Raw genomic sequence first — 15,784 nt, 5'->3', positions numbered from 1 at the left:
TATATAGCTACCTGGCATCCAGTGGTGAGATGTGTAGTCACTACTGGGGCCCAGTGACACATCAGGGCCTCTTTTCCCAAGGGGACCACAGTAAGCATAGCCTTACTGCAGAATCCTAAGAATCCTAACCGCAATTCTCCTATGTGGGCTTTCAGAGACCTTCTACAGAATCTTTTTTCTCCCTCCCTACAGAATCGTTATCCATCTTTACACAGATATATCCAGCAACATTGTAGGATCATATAATCAGAAGTGGCAGCATAGCTTGTTTTGTGGCCTGAACCTGCTACACAGTTAAGGGGAAAGAAAAAAACCAAAATGACCTAATGTGCTTTTTTTTTTTTCTTTTTTTTTTTTGAGACGGAGTCTCACTCTGTTGCCCAGGCTGGAGTGCAGTGGCGCGATCTCGGCTCACTGCAAGCTCCGCCTCCCTGGTTCACACCATTCTCCTGCCTCAGCCTCCCGAGTAGCTGGGACTACAGGCACCTTCCACCGCGCCTGGCTAATTTTTTGTATTTTTAGTAGAGACGGGGTTTCACTGTGTTAGCCAGGATAGTCTCGATCTCTTGACCTCGTGATCCGCCCACCTCGGCCTCCCAAAGTGCTGGGATTATAGGTGGGAGCCACCATGCCCGGCCTGCTTTTTCTATTCTCTCACTCAACACAACAATCACCACAGACCAGATGTGTGGGTGGGGTTTTTTTCTCACACCCCAAGCATGTCCTCCGATTCAATTCTTTTTTTTTTTTTTTTTTTGAGATGGAGTTTCACTCTTGTCGCCCAGGCTGGAGTGCAGTGGTACTATCTCGGCTCACCGCAACCTCCGCCTCCTGGCTTCAAGCGATTCTCCTGACTCAGCCTCCTGTGTAGCTGGGATTACAGGCATGAGCCACCACACCTGGCTAATTTTGTATTTTTAGTAGAGAAGGGGTTTCTCCATGTTGGTCAGGCTGGTCTCAAACTCCCAACCTCAGGTGATCTGCCCACCTCGGTCTCCCAAAATGCTGGGATTATAGGTGTGAGCCACCTTGCCTGGCCTCAAATTCTTTTTTTTTTATTATTAAAATAAAAATATGGAACGCTTCATGAATTTGCATGTCATCCTTGCACAGGGGCCATGCTAATCTTCTCTGTATCATTCTAATTTTAGTATATGTGCTGCTGAAGTGAGCACTTTTTTTCTTTTCTTCAGACAAGGTCTCACTGTGTCACCAAGGCTGGCTCAATCACAGCTCACTGCAGCCTCGACCTCCTGGGTTCAAGCGATCCTCCTGCCTCAGCCTCCCAAGTAGCTGGGACTATAGGGATGCACCATCATGCCCAGGTAATTTTTGTATTTTTTGTAAAGATGGGGTTTTGCCATGTTGGCCAGGTGGTCTCGAACTCCTGGGCTCAAGGGATCTGCCCGCCTCAACCTCCCAAAGTGCTGGGATTACAGGCATAGGCCACTGTGCCCAGCCTCCAATCCAATTCTGACACTGTCTACCTGGAGAGAGCATCGATCCTACAGGTTGAGGGACTCCTCAACACTGACCCCCAAGACACAAATCAGGGCTTCTGGAACTTCTGACTGGTTGCAAGTTGGGATTCCCATAATCCCTTCTTTGGGTTCAATTAATGTGCTAGAGAGGCTCCTAGAGCACAGGGAAACACAGTTAGCAGTTTACCATACAGGAAATTAGAAAGGCCGCATGAAGAGATGTGTTGGGTGAGGTATAGGGGAATGGGCACAGCGTCCTCCAGGAACATCCATGTGTTCAGCTATTGGGAAGCTCTCAGAACCCTGTCTTTTTCCTTTTTTATGGAGGCTTCATTACATAGGAATGATTGATTAAACGATTGGCCATTGGTGATCAACTTGACTTTCAGTCCCTCTCCCCTTCAGTGGGTGGAGCTGAAAGTCCCAACCCTCTAACGCTGCCTTGATCTTCCCAGTGACCAGCCCCATCCTGAAGCTACCTAGAGACTGCTAGCCATCAGTCAATCACTAGTATACAAAGCACGGTGGCATACACCTATAGTCCAAGCTATTTGAGAGGCTGAGGTGGGAAGATTGCATGAGCCTAGAAATTCAAGTCCAGCCTGGGCAACACACTGAGATCCCATTTCTAAAAAAATAAATAAGAAATCATTAGCACACAAAAGGCATCACTTTGGAGATACTAAGGATTTTAGGAACTGTATGCCAGGAAATGAGGTATGGGGGAATGGGCACAGAGTCCTCCAGGAACATCCATGGGTTCAGCTATTGGGAAGCTCTCGGAACCCTGTCTTTTTGGTTTTTTATGGAGGCTTCATTATCTATTTCAAAAACTATTTCACAATATCACTGTCCACCTCTGGTCTTCAAACCCCATTTTTTTTTTTTGAGATGGCAGTTCTGTCGCCCAGGTTGGAGTGCAGTGGCATGATCTTGGCTCACTGCAGTCTCTACCTCCCAGGTTCAAGTGATTCTCCTGCCTCAGTCTCCCAAGTAGCTGGGATTACAAGCATGTGCCACCATGCCTGGCTAATTTTTGTATTTTTGATAGAAACAGGGTTTCACCATGTTGGCCAGGCTGGTCTTGAACTCCTGACCTCAAGTGATCCACCTGTCTCAGCCTCCCAAAGTGCTGGGATTACAGACATGAGCCACTGCACCAGGCCTTCAAACACAAATTTCTTTCTTTTTCTTTTTTTTTTTTTAAATTTTAATTTAGGTTCTGGGATACTGTGCAAAACGTGCAGGTTTGTTACATAGGTATACGTGTGCCATGGTGGTTTGCTGCACCTATTAACCCGTCCTCTAAAAACCAAAATTTCTTACATCAAAAGTACATACAAGGCCGGGTGCGGTGGCTCATGCCTGTAATCCCAGCACTTTGGGAGGCCGAGGCAGGTGGATCATGAGGTCAGGAGATCAAGATCATCCTGGCTAACAGGGTGAAACCCCATCTCTACTAAAAACACAAAAAAATTAGCGGGGCGTGGTGGTGGGCGCCTGTAGTCCCAGCTGCTCGGGAGGCTGAAGCAGGAGAATGGCGTGAGTCTGGGAGGCGGAGCTTGCAGTGAGCCGAGATCATGCCACTGCACTCCAGCCTGGGTGACTGAGCAAGACTCTGTCTCAAAAACAAAACAAAACAAAAAACAAAAAAAGTACATACAACTCCCCAGCTACTCAGGAGGCTGAGGCAGGAGGATTGCTTGAACCGGGAGGCAGAGGTTGCAGTGAGCCGAGATCACACCATTGCACTCCATGCACTCCAAGACAGAGCAAGACCCTGTCTAAAAAAAAAGGACATAAAATTCAAAACATACTGCCATAATTAGCCAAGCATGGTGGTGCCCACCTGTAGTCCCAGCTACTTGGGAGGCTGAAATGGGAGGATCACTTAAGCCTGGGAGGTCGAGGCTACAGTGAGCTGTGATTGCACCACTGCACTCCAACCTGGGTGACAGAGCAAGATTCTGTCTCAAAAAAAAAAAAAAAAGGAATTAAAATAAAATAATAATAATAGGCAGAGAGATATCCTCCTCAAAGTAATAGTTTGATAGAGAAGTGGAGTGGGTAATTGAAACATTTGTTTTCTAAAATAGGGGGAGATGAAAGCATGAAGGGCTGGCTTACATGTTGCTCACACACAACACAAGTGGAGACTAAAGGAGTGGCCCCACTAGATTTTCCTCATTTTTTCCAATAGATCAGGAAAAAAGGGAGTGAGGAGGATGCTGGTATGATTATTCAATTCTTGCCAAGGGAGGAGTACACTGGTACAATGGCCATAACTGTTTTTCTTTCTTCCCCAAATCACTTCAAAAAAATTTTTTTTCCTCCTCTTCCTGATGTAGTCCTAGGATCAGGGCTACAGCTACAATATCACAGTCCCCACTTGTAGTATCCTTTATAATAAACTAGTAAATATAAGTGTTTCCCTGAGTTCTGGAAAGTGCTGGCAGCAGGGATGATTCCTAAGCCAAAAACTAGAACTATGTTTTTAAACTTTATGTCACAGTTCCTAAAGGCCTGATGGAGGTGGGTTTTGCAAAATTGGAGTTAACAATGAGTACAGCCATACTGCCTGGTGGTAAAAATCACCCGCAAGTTCTGCACCTTTGCTATCTTACCCTATTCAAATTGAAGTTAACTAAGGAGGAGTACTTACTAGACTAGTATTGCTGGCTGCAATCTAGACCAGCACAGTGGCAATCTTAATGTCCCTTCCAAAGGTATAATCTTTGGATATTAATGGAGAGAAGGAGGAATAGTAGCTGAGGGTAAAGAATTTAATAAATGGATTATGAACTGAGAGAAACCTGATATTACATTAACACCTCAAAAGAGGCTCAGAGCAAGAGATGACATTGTCTGTGGTCGGTTATCTCAAATGTCAGAAAGAGTGATAGATATTTGCTGAGATCACTCCTGCTTTTGGAACCTGACAAGATTGAATGGAAGCCTGCAAACCTGAATGACATCACCCTGGGAGACATTCATACAATATGATGGATGGGACTAACTATTAATGATTGAATAGAATTTTAGTAAAGTGGCAGTATCTTTTTTGCAGGTGCAGGGGATGGGGTCTCGCTCTGTCACCCAGGCTGGAGTTCAGTGTTATGATCACAGCTCACTGTAGCCTCAACCTCCCGGGCTCAAGTGATCCTTCCACCTCAGCCTCCCAAGTAGCTGGGACTACAGGTGGGCACCACCATGCTCAGCTAATTATGGCAATATCTTTTGAGTTGTATGTCCTTTTTTTTTTTTTGAGACAAGGTCTCACTTTGTTGCCCAGGCTGGAGTGCAGTGGCACAATTTTGGCTCAGTACAATCTCCGCCTCCTGGTTCAAGCAATTCTCCTGCCTCAGCCCCCCGAGTAGCTGGGATTACAGGCCCATGCCACTACGACTGGCTAATTTTTGTATTTTTAGTAGAGATGGGGTTTCACCATGTTGGCCAGGCTGATCTTGAACTCCTGACCTCAGGTGATCTGCCCGCCTTGGCCTCCCAAAGTGCTGGGATTATAGGCATGCATCATGCCTGGCTGAAACTCCCATTTTTAAAACCATCAGATCTTGTGAGAGCCATTCACTATCACAAGAAAAGCAGGGGAAAGACCTTACCCCATGATTCAGTCATCTCCCATGTGGTCCCTCCTGCAACATGTGGGAATTATGGGAGTGACAAGATGAGATTTGGATGGGGACACAGAGCCAAACCATATCATTCTGCCCCAGCCCTTCCCAAATCTCATATCTTTACATTTCAAAACCAATCATGCCTTCCCAACAGTCCCCCAAGTCTCAATTCATTTCAGCATTAACTCAAAAGTGCACAGTCTGAAGTCTCATCCTAGACAAGGCAAGTACCTTCCACCTATGAGCCTGTAAAATCAAAAGCAAGTTAGTTAATTCCTAGATACAATGGGGGTACAGGCATTGGGTAAATACAGCCATTCCAAATGGGAGAAATTGACCAAAACAAAGGGGCTACAGGCTCCATGCAACTCTGAAATCCAGGGGGGGCAGTCAAATTTTAAAGCTCCAAAATGATCTCGTGTGACTCCATGTCTCACATACAGGTCACGCTGATGTAAGAGGTAGGTCCCCATAGTCTTGTGCAGCTCCACTCCTGTGGCTTTGCAGGGTACAGCCTCCCTCATGGCTGCTTTCATGGGCTGGTGTTGAGTGTCTGCAGCTTTTCCAGGTGCACGGTGCAAGCTGTCAGTGGATCTATATATAATTCTGGGGTCTGGAGGATGGTGGCTCTCTTCTCACAGCTCCACTAGATGGTGCCCCAGTAAGGACTCTGTGTGGGGGCTCTGACCCCACATTTCCCTTCCGCACTGCCCTAGCAGAGATTCTCCAGGAGGGCCCCACCCCTGCAGCAAACTTCTGCCTGGGCATCTAGGCATTTCCATACATCTTCTGAAATCTAGGCGGAGGTTCCCAAACCTCAATTCTTGACTTCTGCACACTTGCAGGCTCACCACCACATGGAAGCTGCCAAGGCTTGAGGTTTGCACCCTCTGAAGCCACAGCTGGAGTGGCTGGGACACAGGGCACCAAGTCCCTAGGCTGCACGCAACATGGGGATCCTGGGCCCAGCCCCTGAAACCACTTTTTCCTCCTAGGCCTCCAGGCCTGTGATGGGAGGGGCTCCCACAAATGTCTCTGACATGCCCTGGAGACATTTTTCCCATTGTCTTGGTGATTAACATTGGGCTCCTTGTTACTTATGCAAATTTCTGCAGCCAGCTTTAATTTCTCCTCAGAAAATGGGATTTTCTTTTCTTTTCTTTTTTCTTTTTCTTTCTTTCTTTTTTTTTTTGAGATGGAGTTTCACTCTTGCTGTCCAGGCTGGAGTGCAATGGCATGATCTCAGCTCATCGCAACCTCTGCCTTCTGGGTTCAAGCAATTCTCCTGACTCAGCCTCCTGAGTAGCTGGGATTACAGGCATGCGCCACCACGCCTGGCTAATTTTGTATTTTTAGTAGAGTTGGGGTTTCTCCATGTTGGTCAGGCTAGTCTTGAACTCCCAACCTAATGGGATCCACTTGCCTTGGCCTTCCAAAGTGCTGGGATTACAGGTGTGAGTCACCGTGCCCAGCCTGGATTTTCTTTTCTATTGCATTGTCAGGTTGCAAATTTTCCAAACTTTAATGCACTCCTCAAATTTTGTTTACAGTATTTCCCTTTTGAAACTGAATGCCTTTAACAGCACCCAAGTCACCTCAGAAAATGGGATTTTCTTTTCTATTGCATTGTCAGGCTGCAAATTTTCCAAACTTTAATGCACCCCTCAAATTTTTTTATAGTGTTTCCCTTTTGAAACTGAATGCCTTTAACAGCACCCAAGTCACCTGTTGAATGCTTTGCTGCTTAGAAATTTCTTCCACCAGATACCCTAAATCATCTCTCTCAAGTTCAAAATTTCACAAATCTCTAAGGCACAGGCAAAATGCCGCCAGTCTCTTTAATGTAACAAGAGTCACCTTTACTTTAGTTCCCAACAAGTTCCTCATCTCCATTTGAGAACATGTCAGCCTGGACCTTATTGTTCATATCACTATCAGCATTTTAGTCAAAGCCATTCAACAAGTCTCTAGGAAGTTCTAAACTTTCCCACATTTTCCTGTCTTCTTCTGAGCCCTCCAAACTGTTGCAACCTCTGCCTGTTACCCCGTTCCAAAGTAGCTTCCACATTTTCAGGTATCTTTTCAGCAACGCCCCACTCCTGGTACAAATTTACTGTATTAGTCCATTTTCATGCTGCTGATAAAGACATACCCAAGACTGGGCAATTTACAAAAGAAAGAGGTTTAATAGACTTACAGTTCCGTATGGCTGGGGTGGCCTCACAATCATGGCGGAAGGCAAGGCAAAGCAAGTCACATCTTATGTGGATGGTGGCAGGCAAAGAGAGAGCTTGTGTAGAGAAACTCCCATTTTTAAAACCATCAGATCTCATGAGACCCATTCACTATCATGAGACCAGCGTGGGAAAGACCTGCCCCCATGATTCAATCATCTCACACTAGGTCCCTCCCACAGCATGTGGGAATTATGGGAGCTATAAGATAAGATTTGAGTGGGGACACAGAGCCAAACCATATCACCTGGCTAATTAATTTTTTTTACTTTTTGTAGAGACAGGGTCTCGCTTTGTTTCCCAGGCTGATCTCAAACTCCTGGCCTCAAGCAATCCTCCCACCTTGGCCTCCCAAAGTGCTGGGATTACAAGTGTGAGCCACCATGCCTAGCCTTACATTTTTCACACACGATTGGTGCATAGGTACAGCAATTTGATTGGTTTATGCAGTGTTTCCTTTTGGAAAGGGTGCATTTAAAATTTTTTACAGAGGGTGTAATAGTCATGGGTTTTCTGTCATCTGGTCTAGGCAAAGCAGGACAACAACGGGGAAGTTAATCTACAAAAAGGGTCATTCATTAGGAAGGGGGGTGGTTTTTATCCCTGACATCATGTAACTCTCTCTAGTCATTGTACAGAATAAGACAAACAAGAAAGCGAGTTAATCTATAATCTGAGAAACGGAAGTAGTAACTATATGTGACTCAGATTAAAGGAGGAGACCACCCCTTATATTGTCTAATTTCTGTCTCCAAAGAAAGAAGAAGTAAAAACTCAAAGGCAGAAATGAAATCCACAGGCAGACAGCCCAGCGCTGTGCCCTGGGCCTGGTTAAAGATTGACCCCTGAACTAACAGGTTATGTTATCTATAGATTCCAGACATTGTATGGAAAAACACTGTGAAAATCCCTGTCCTGTTCTGTTCCGATCTGATTACCAGTGCCTGCAGCCCCTAGTCACGTACCCCCTGCTTGCTCAATCGATCACGACCCTCTCATGCGGACCCCCTTAGAGTTGTAAGCCCTTAAAAGGGACAGGAATTGCTCACTTGGGGAGCTCGGTTTTTGGAGATGTGAGTCTTGCCGAAGCTCCCACTGAATAAAGCCCTTCCTTCTTTAACTTGGTGTCTGAGGGGTTTTGTCTGTGGCTTGCCCTGCTACGAGATCACAGTCACATCTCTCTCAAAGCTTAAGGTGTTTGTGGGGTTCCAATAAGGTTTACATTTTATTTATTTTCACACTTCTTTGATCAACAGAGCAGACTTCCAAACAGGATATTGTCCATTCACCTTGGAACTGCCATCCACAAACCAAGCTGTTTGCTGGCCATTTGAGACCGTTACGGGGCACTGTAGAAGCCAGCAGCTCCTCACGCAAACCGGTCCTAGCAGAAAGAGGTTCCTTTCTTTTATCTCCTCCTGGCACTCCCCAGGTAGCATGCTCCTGTATAAGCCATTTCCATTTTGTTATGGAACTCTTCTGGACACTGCTGTCTCTATTTGAGTGTTTCTGTGACATCACCTGAGACGGCATGGTTATTTCAGGTGTCAAGATCATTTTATGTCCTTCAGTCACAGGGGTAGCTTCAGTTAATGTCCCATAACAAGTTAGTAAGTGCCCCTCAAGTGGAAATTGTCTAGTCCAAAATCTCAGTAGTCTTTGCTTGCAGGTGCTCACAGCCTTTTCTCTTCTTCTTCTTCTTTTTTTTTTTTTGAGACAGAGTCTTGCTGTGTTGCCCAGGCTGAAGTGCAGTCGCACCATCTCTGCTCACTGCAACCTCTGCCTCGCCTCTCGGGCTCAAGCAATTCTGTCTCAGCCTCCCGAGTAGCTGGGATTACAGGCACCCACCACCAAGCCTGGATAATTTTTTAATTTTTAGTGGAGATGGGGTTTCCCCATGTTGGCCAGGCTGGTTTTGAACTCCTGACCTCAGATGATCCTCTTGCCTTGTCCTCCCAAATTGCTGGGATTACAGGTGTGAGCCACCATGCCCAGCCACTCATAGGCTTTTGTCATAGCCCCAGCAAATGCTCCACAAAGAGCTATTGAATGGAGAACTTGTCCCTATCAGCACTCCAGCTTCTACTCTACAGTGTGGGCTTGAGTTTCCATTTAGCATGTCCAACTAAAATTGCCAGAAGGGTGGATTTACATGCCTTCTGTTTTACAGTTCTAGGTAGGGGGAACAACCCTGTCATATACAATGCCCCTTTCCGTAAAACATTAGATAAAGGAGACACAACCACTTTACATTAAGCCTTTACATAAAGCCTGTTTAGACATTCCCACTTTCAGAATCCTGTTGACCAAGCACATTTTTATGTCCCGGGAACTTCTCTTCTCCACCCCCTCCCCAGACCATTTTATTCTCTCTTGGGCAATAAGTGTTTAGGTCCCTAGCCAGAGGCCAGGCCAGGAGACTCTGGCCTCTCTGTCAATCTTACCTTGATTAACCAGTCTGACCATCACCCCAGGCAATTCCAGGTGGCGTTTCTTATTGTAAATCTTTACCTTCCTGCTTTTAAAATTCCTCCAAACTGGAGGAAATAGAGCAAACTGGTTTGGGGCCTTTAATGTTGAAGACCATCAGAGACTCTCTTTGGTCCACCCAACCTTCAATAGTGTTGTATTAAGACATTTATTTTGGCCAGGCGCAGTGGCTCATGACTGTAATCCCAGCACTTTGGGAGGCCGAGGCTGGCAGATCACCTGAAGTCAGGAGTTCAAGACCAGCCTGGCCAACATGCCAAAACCCCATCTCTACTAAAAATACAAAAATTGGCCAGGCGTGGTGGCAGGTCCCTGTAATCCCAGTTACTCGGGAAGCTGAGGCAGGAGAATTGCTTGAACCCAGGAGGCAGAGGTTACAGTGAGCTGAGATCACGCCACTGCACTCCAGCCTGGGTGACAGAGCGAGACTCTGTCTCAAAAAAAAAAAAAAAAAAAAAAAAAAGACATTTGTTTTCACTGCATTAATTTTCTTTTTAAAAACCTCATTAATTTTTATTTTACTCATCGTATTTCTTAATAACCATCTAAGGATTTCCATCCTGCTCGGATGAGTCTCATGACTCTCCCCTTTCTTTTTCCTCTTAGTTTTACCCTTATCAGTGTTCTCTTCTTTCCCTCTCTCCCTCTCTCTCCTTTCGTCCTTCCTTCTCCTTCCTTCCTTCCTTCCTTCCTTCCTTCCTTCCTTTGCTTCCTTGCTTGCTGGGGGACCTGTTTATTTACAACAGCATTTTAGGAAAAGGGCAAACATGGCTCTCTCCTTCAACAAATCCCTGCTTTGGTGCCCAAGGAGACACGGCTGAGGTAGCCCTTGCCTGGCCCTCGGCTCTGTGGAGCCCTGCACCCTTGGGAGGACAAGGTAGCTCCCCAACACTGTTAATTCCAAAGCTGTTATTTGCAAGGGATAGAAGGACCTTGTTTCAACACCCAGCATGTGGGTCAATTTTGGGGGAGGCTGGAGAGGACCATGGCCAGATGGTGCCTCGACCTCCGCATGTCCAGACCCACCAATGGGATCTCCTCCCCAGGGGCTCTGAAATCTTGAAAAGAAAACCAAGCGCACTGAGTGAGGGTCTTACGCTTCCCTTCATAAGAGCCACGACACCGCGGCAGCCCTGGTATGGGCTGTGTAGGTGCAGCGCTGGTGCTGAGGAGGGGCTGGAACTCACCTTCCCCACCTGCCACCTGCCCTTTCTACTTTGGCAAACAACAACAAAACCCTGGAAGCTTCAAGAAAATGAAGTAAACTTTAGGGAACAGAAAAAACAAAACAGAAGGCTGTACCCAAAGCCCTCTCTCTGCCGTCCCCCTCTCTGAGTCCTCCTGATGAGCTGCTGCTGGTGGTGCCCGCGTGGCCACAGCACAGGTTTTCCTCACAGAGCCACTGGCCCAGCTGAAGGTGACTCTCCCAAGCTCCCTTCACCAGCCACTCTGGCTTCCACGCTGGGAAGGTAGGATGGGGTGCAGTCGGGGGAGGCACCCAGTTATTTAGAGAGACAGAAGAGAATGGCACACAGGCAGCATCACCGAGGAGGCCCCACGCACATGCTCAATTCCGGCCAGTGCATGGACAGACCCCCTGCTGAGGGGACAGAACAGCACAGCCCATGTAGCCCAAGGCACCTCCAGAGGTGGCAGCTGAGCAAGGATGAGGACACCAGGATGGAAACTCCTGGATTTGGAGCCGGGCAAGTTTCTGTCCCCATGGACTGGGCAGCTTCAAGAACCAGGGATGCTGAGGGTAGGAGGCCCAGGGAGGCTCAGCCAGCTGTCAGGAGCAGCCCAGACCCCACCCCTAGAATGACAGAGGAGGAGGAGGAGGGTCATCATCTGTAAATGCCACCAAGACACTGTTGGGTGGCACCTGACGTTCCCCAGCATACACGAGCCACTGGTGCCTCTTCAGGCTGTGTCCGTTCACATGGTGGGACCTCCTGCCTATTGGTGGTGGGGACAGGGTGCGTGGAGAGGCCTTCTCCAGGAGCTGCCTGGAAAACAGGGCAGCCCTGACCCCCACTGGCTGACAGTGAGCAGCATGTCTGCTATCACAGAGTCTGAAGGTCCCCGCAGTGTTGGGCAAAAGTTTATATGGCACCCACTGGCCAGACTCCATCAACTCCACAGAGAGCAAAAGAGAGCCTGCTGACCTCCCAGCGGTCGGCCCCAGAGTCACAGAAGTCACCCCTACTCAACACTAGGACACAGATCCACCGCCCAACCTAAGAAAACAGGAACAACTCCAAGGCCACTTAGGCCAGGCAGGTGAGAGGAGCTGGGCGGCAGTGGCTGCCAGCTGCAGCTCTGCAGGATCAACAGAAAGGCAAGACGCAGTGGGGAGGAGGCCAGGAGCCTTGCGGCACATCACAGAGCAGAGGAGGCGGTGCCCACGGCAGGGTGCAGCTAATTCCTCAGGGCGGCCAACGCCCTTGACAGCTGTTCCTCCTGGCTTCACAAGGAGCTCTCGCCTGGCAGAGGCACCCTTGGGCAACTGGCTGAGCTGGTCTAGGACCTCCAGGCCATTCTCCTTGGCGCTCTGCACAGTGGGGCTCTCCACCTGCTCCTGAGGCATAGTCAGTGTGGTGGCCGAGCTCATGGAATCCTCCATCACTAACGTGTGCACGGCCAGGTTTTGCGCTTGCTACTCGAACCTGTCCATCGCTGCAGAGGCCCTTCTGCAGGTCCGTGGTGTTCAGGGCCTTGTCTGGGGCTTTGGTCACCTACACCATGTTCTTGGTTACCACCTTCATGGTCACAGCTGTCCGCACCTCGGGGGCCACTGTGTCCAGGCGGATGCCATGCAGAGCCAGTTCACGCTGCTGTTCTCCTTGCAGATGGTGTTCTTGGCGTACACACAGGTGCACTCTATGTTTTTCTGCTGAAGGGACTTCTTCACTTTGGCCTGGTTGGCATAGCAGTGCTTTTCTGCCTTCTTGTCTGGTTTCTCCAGCTGCTTCACCATAAATTTCAACTGGAACAAGGTATCGTCCATGGCCAGTCTGACAGAAGCACCCCTTGGAAAGGCAGAAGGGACATGAACTCCGGGAGGCATCAGGTGCCAGTGGCTCTTGCCTTATTTCTTAATAACCATTTAAAAATGTTTGCCTTCGTGGGAGAAATCCTTTGATTCTCCCCTCTCCCATTACCTATTCTCTTGTTAGTTGCCTTAATGTTTTTATTACCATCCGTAAGACCCACAAGGGGAAGTTGAGGCGCAAATTTGATAAGGCTTCTCTGACTATAGCTCAATTTTGCAGTAGTAAGTTTACATGAGGTGCCCATGCAAAAGACGCTGCCTGAAACACAGCATTTATCATGACCCGGGTAATAAGCATTGTCATGCAGGACTCCTGTTGACTCCAGTAGGGATGGCACTGTGTCCTAGAGGCCAAAGAGACCCGGAACCAGTGAATGAGACTTAGGGTTTACTGAGGGGAACTCACACACAGGGACGGTCCAGTGGTGGCGGGCTGGACAGGAGAACCGCTACCTTTTATAAAAGACATGCAGTTGATACAGTATTTTCACTTAGCACCTTCCACCTAGCAACGTCTACCCAGCAACCTCCATTTAATCCACAAAAAGGGACTCCATCCCCTGTATGGCCCGTGTTCCAAGGAATGAGCCAGGGGCTCAGATGTCCTTCATAGATAAGGAGCGAAACTCTGGGTTGGCCACTCCCAGATTCCTTAGCTCAGGACTCTGAACACACATTCTTCTTAGACCCTAGGATCATTCTCAGGGTATGCTTCAGTTAAGTTATTGCTGTCAGGTGCATCTGCCATACAGGCATCCTCAGCGGGTGAATCCCTGGTCATTGTAAAGCCAGCTCCACATGGCTTGCATATGAAACCGATCAACTGCTTCATCTGGGGTGTTTCATTTGACATTTATAGGGAGTGTAGGGGCGAAGGGAAAAACTTCTCCTTTGCCCTCTCAAGGATCACTGTAAATTCAACCCACAAAATGCAGATTAATAGAGAAATATCATACAAATGTATTAATGTGTGCATGAGGGAAAATCACAGAGTGATTACCCAAATCCCAATAAGGCCCAAATACTTCTATAGCTTTATTTCAGAGGGGATAGGGGAGATGGGGAATATAGGTAATTCTGTTGAGGGACAATAAATGATTACTAGGGAGAATGAATGGATGGGGACGGAGGAATAGAGATTAACTTATAAATGGGCTGGACATGGTGGCTCACACCTTAATTTTGACACTTTGGGAGGTCAAAGCAGGAGGACTGCTTGAGGCTAGGAGTTCAAGACCAGCCTGGGCAACACAGTGAGACCGTATCTGTACAAAAACTTTTAAAATTCGCTGGGCTTGGTGGTGCATACCCATAGTCAGGAGGCTCCCCTTGAATCCGGGAGTTTGAGGTTACAGTGAGCTATGAATGCATCACTGCACTCCAGCCTGCGCAGCAGAGAGACACTCCGTCTCAAAAACAACAACAACCATGACAACAACAAACTTGTAAATGGTTCTCTTGGAAAGTGAATGAGCCTGAAAGAGATATTATCTTGTGAATGGGTCTGTTCAAGAATGTGCTTACATTCTCGGTCTTCATTTCTGTAATACATAATGAAATAACAGGGAGTGGAAGGAAAAACAATTGTTCTTGGAGAATCCATCCAGTCTTTATATAGATAGGGGGAAAGTCTCTTCTAGTGGCTGTGCATCTCGAAAGGCCTTTAATTAAAAATTAAAAATCCTCATTATACCAAAGGGAGCCTTATTTTTGGGTGAAGTTCTCTGAGCTCCTTCAGGAGAGTCTCCCTTCTCAGGGTGAACAAATTTTACAGTGGCTTTTATCCAATCTACCGGGCTGGCTGTTCCCTCAGGAATAACCTCCTGTTTGTGTGTGGGTCATGTATAGCCACCTGCAATTGTTCTGTGGTGAGCTGTGGATCCTGCGTCAACCTCAACATGCTCTTCCATTCTGCAGCACTTGAAATCTAGTTACTCTTGCAATCCATCTTAGTAATGATTCCTCAGGAAGCTGAAGATAGTAATCTACAAAATGGAACAATTCCTTCACATCGTACCCTCTAGTCTATAGTGACTTGGTTTTGCCCTTCCCCTACATTGACTGTCTTCTTGGTAACCCAGTTCTGAGTCATTTTCTCTTTCCCTGCATAAGTTTTCCCTTGGGCATCAGTTTGGAGGCTAGTAGCTGAAGCTCAGACTCACTGAAATCTGAACTTGGTTTAGCACCAAGGTCTGACACAGCACTCTCTTTCAATTTCATTTTAGCTATTATAGTTAACAGTAAACAAGAATATTTTTCTTTTTGCTTATTAGTTTGCATTTCCTTATGCATCCAGTGAATCAACTCTCCAGGAGGTGGTTCTGTCTCTAAATTCCATTCGTAACTTTTATCTTTAGTAACTGAGCACAGCACAGCTGCGGCTCTAAGCCATGGGTGACCACATGGCTACTCAGGGATCAAAAGTTCCTCACTCCGCACTCTTTCATCCTTTCTCTTCCCAAACCACAACTTTCCATCAGCCTAGGCCATTCTAGCAAATCCCACTTCCGTGACACCAGCTCTGCCAGGGTGGGGGGAAACCACAGTCAATGTGCCTGTTCTATTATCTCACTTAACAACAACAATCAACACAGAAGACTTTTGTGACCAAATTTGTACGTGAGGATTTTCCCACACACCAAGCAGCAGTCACCAGTTGGGTGTCCTCTGATTCAATTCAGACACTATCTACTCAGAGATAGTGTTATCAGAAAGGGGTCCTCATCCAGACCCTGAGAGGGTTCTTGTTGGATCTTATGCAAGAAAGAATTTGGGGCAAGTCCACAGAGTAAAGTGAAAGCAAGTTCGTTAAGAAGAAGCAAAAGAATGGCTACTCTCTGAGGGCCACTGTGTGGCTATTTTTATAGTTATTTCTTGATCATATGCTAAACA

General features: G+C 47.2%; 1 non-coding gene and 1 pseudogene across 1 annotated transcript; both read right to left on the bottom strand.

Annotated features, from left to right (window-relative positions):
• Positions 1-1,068: 1,068 nt before the first annotated feature.
• LOC112130911 (U6 spliceosomal RNA) lies at positions 1,069-1,175 on the bottom strand. The gene has a single exon (XR_002913078.2). It is a non-coding gene; the product is annotated as a U6 spliceosomal RNA (small nuclear RNA).
• Positions 1,176-12,258: 11,083 nt separating this feature from the next.
• Positions 12,259-12,847, bottom strand: LOC100441247 (charged multivesicular body protein 1a-like; annotated as a pseudogene).
• Between the last annotated feature and the right edge of the window lie 2,937 nt (positions 12,848-15,784).

The sequence above is a fragment of the Pongo abelii genome, chromosome 1 (assembly GCF_028885655.2).
Source record: "Pongo abelii isolate AG06213 chromosome 1, NHGRI_mPonAbe1-v2.0_pri, whole genome shotgun sequence".
Classification (NCBI taxonomy): domain Eukaryota; kingdom Metazoa; phylum Chordata; class Mammalia; order Primates; family Hominidae; genus Pongo; species Pongo abelii.
Note: the sequence above shows the minus strand (reverse complement) of the source record. Positions and strands in the feature narration are given on the sequence as shown.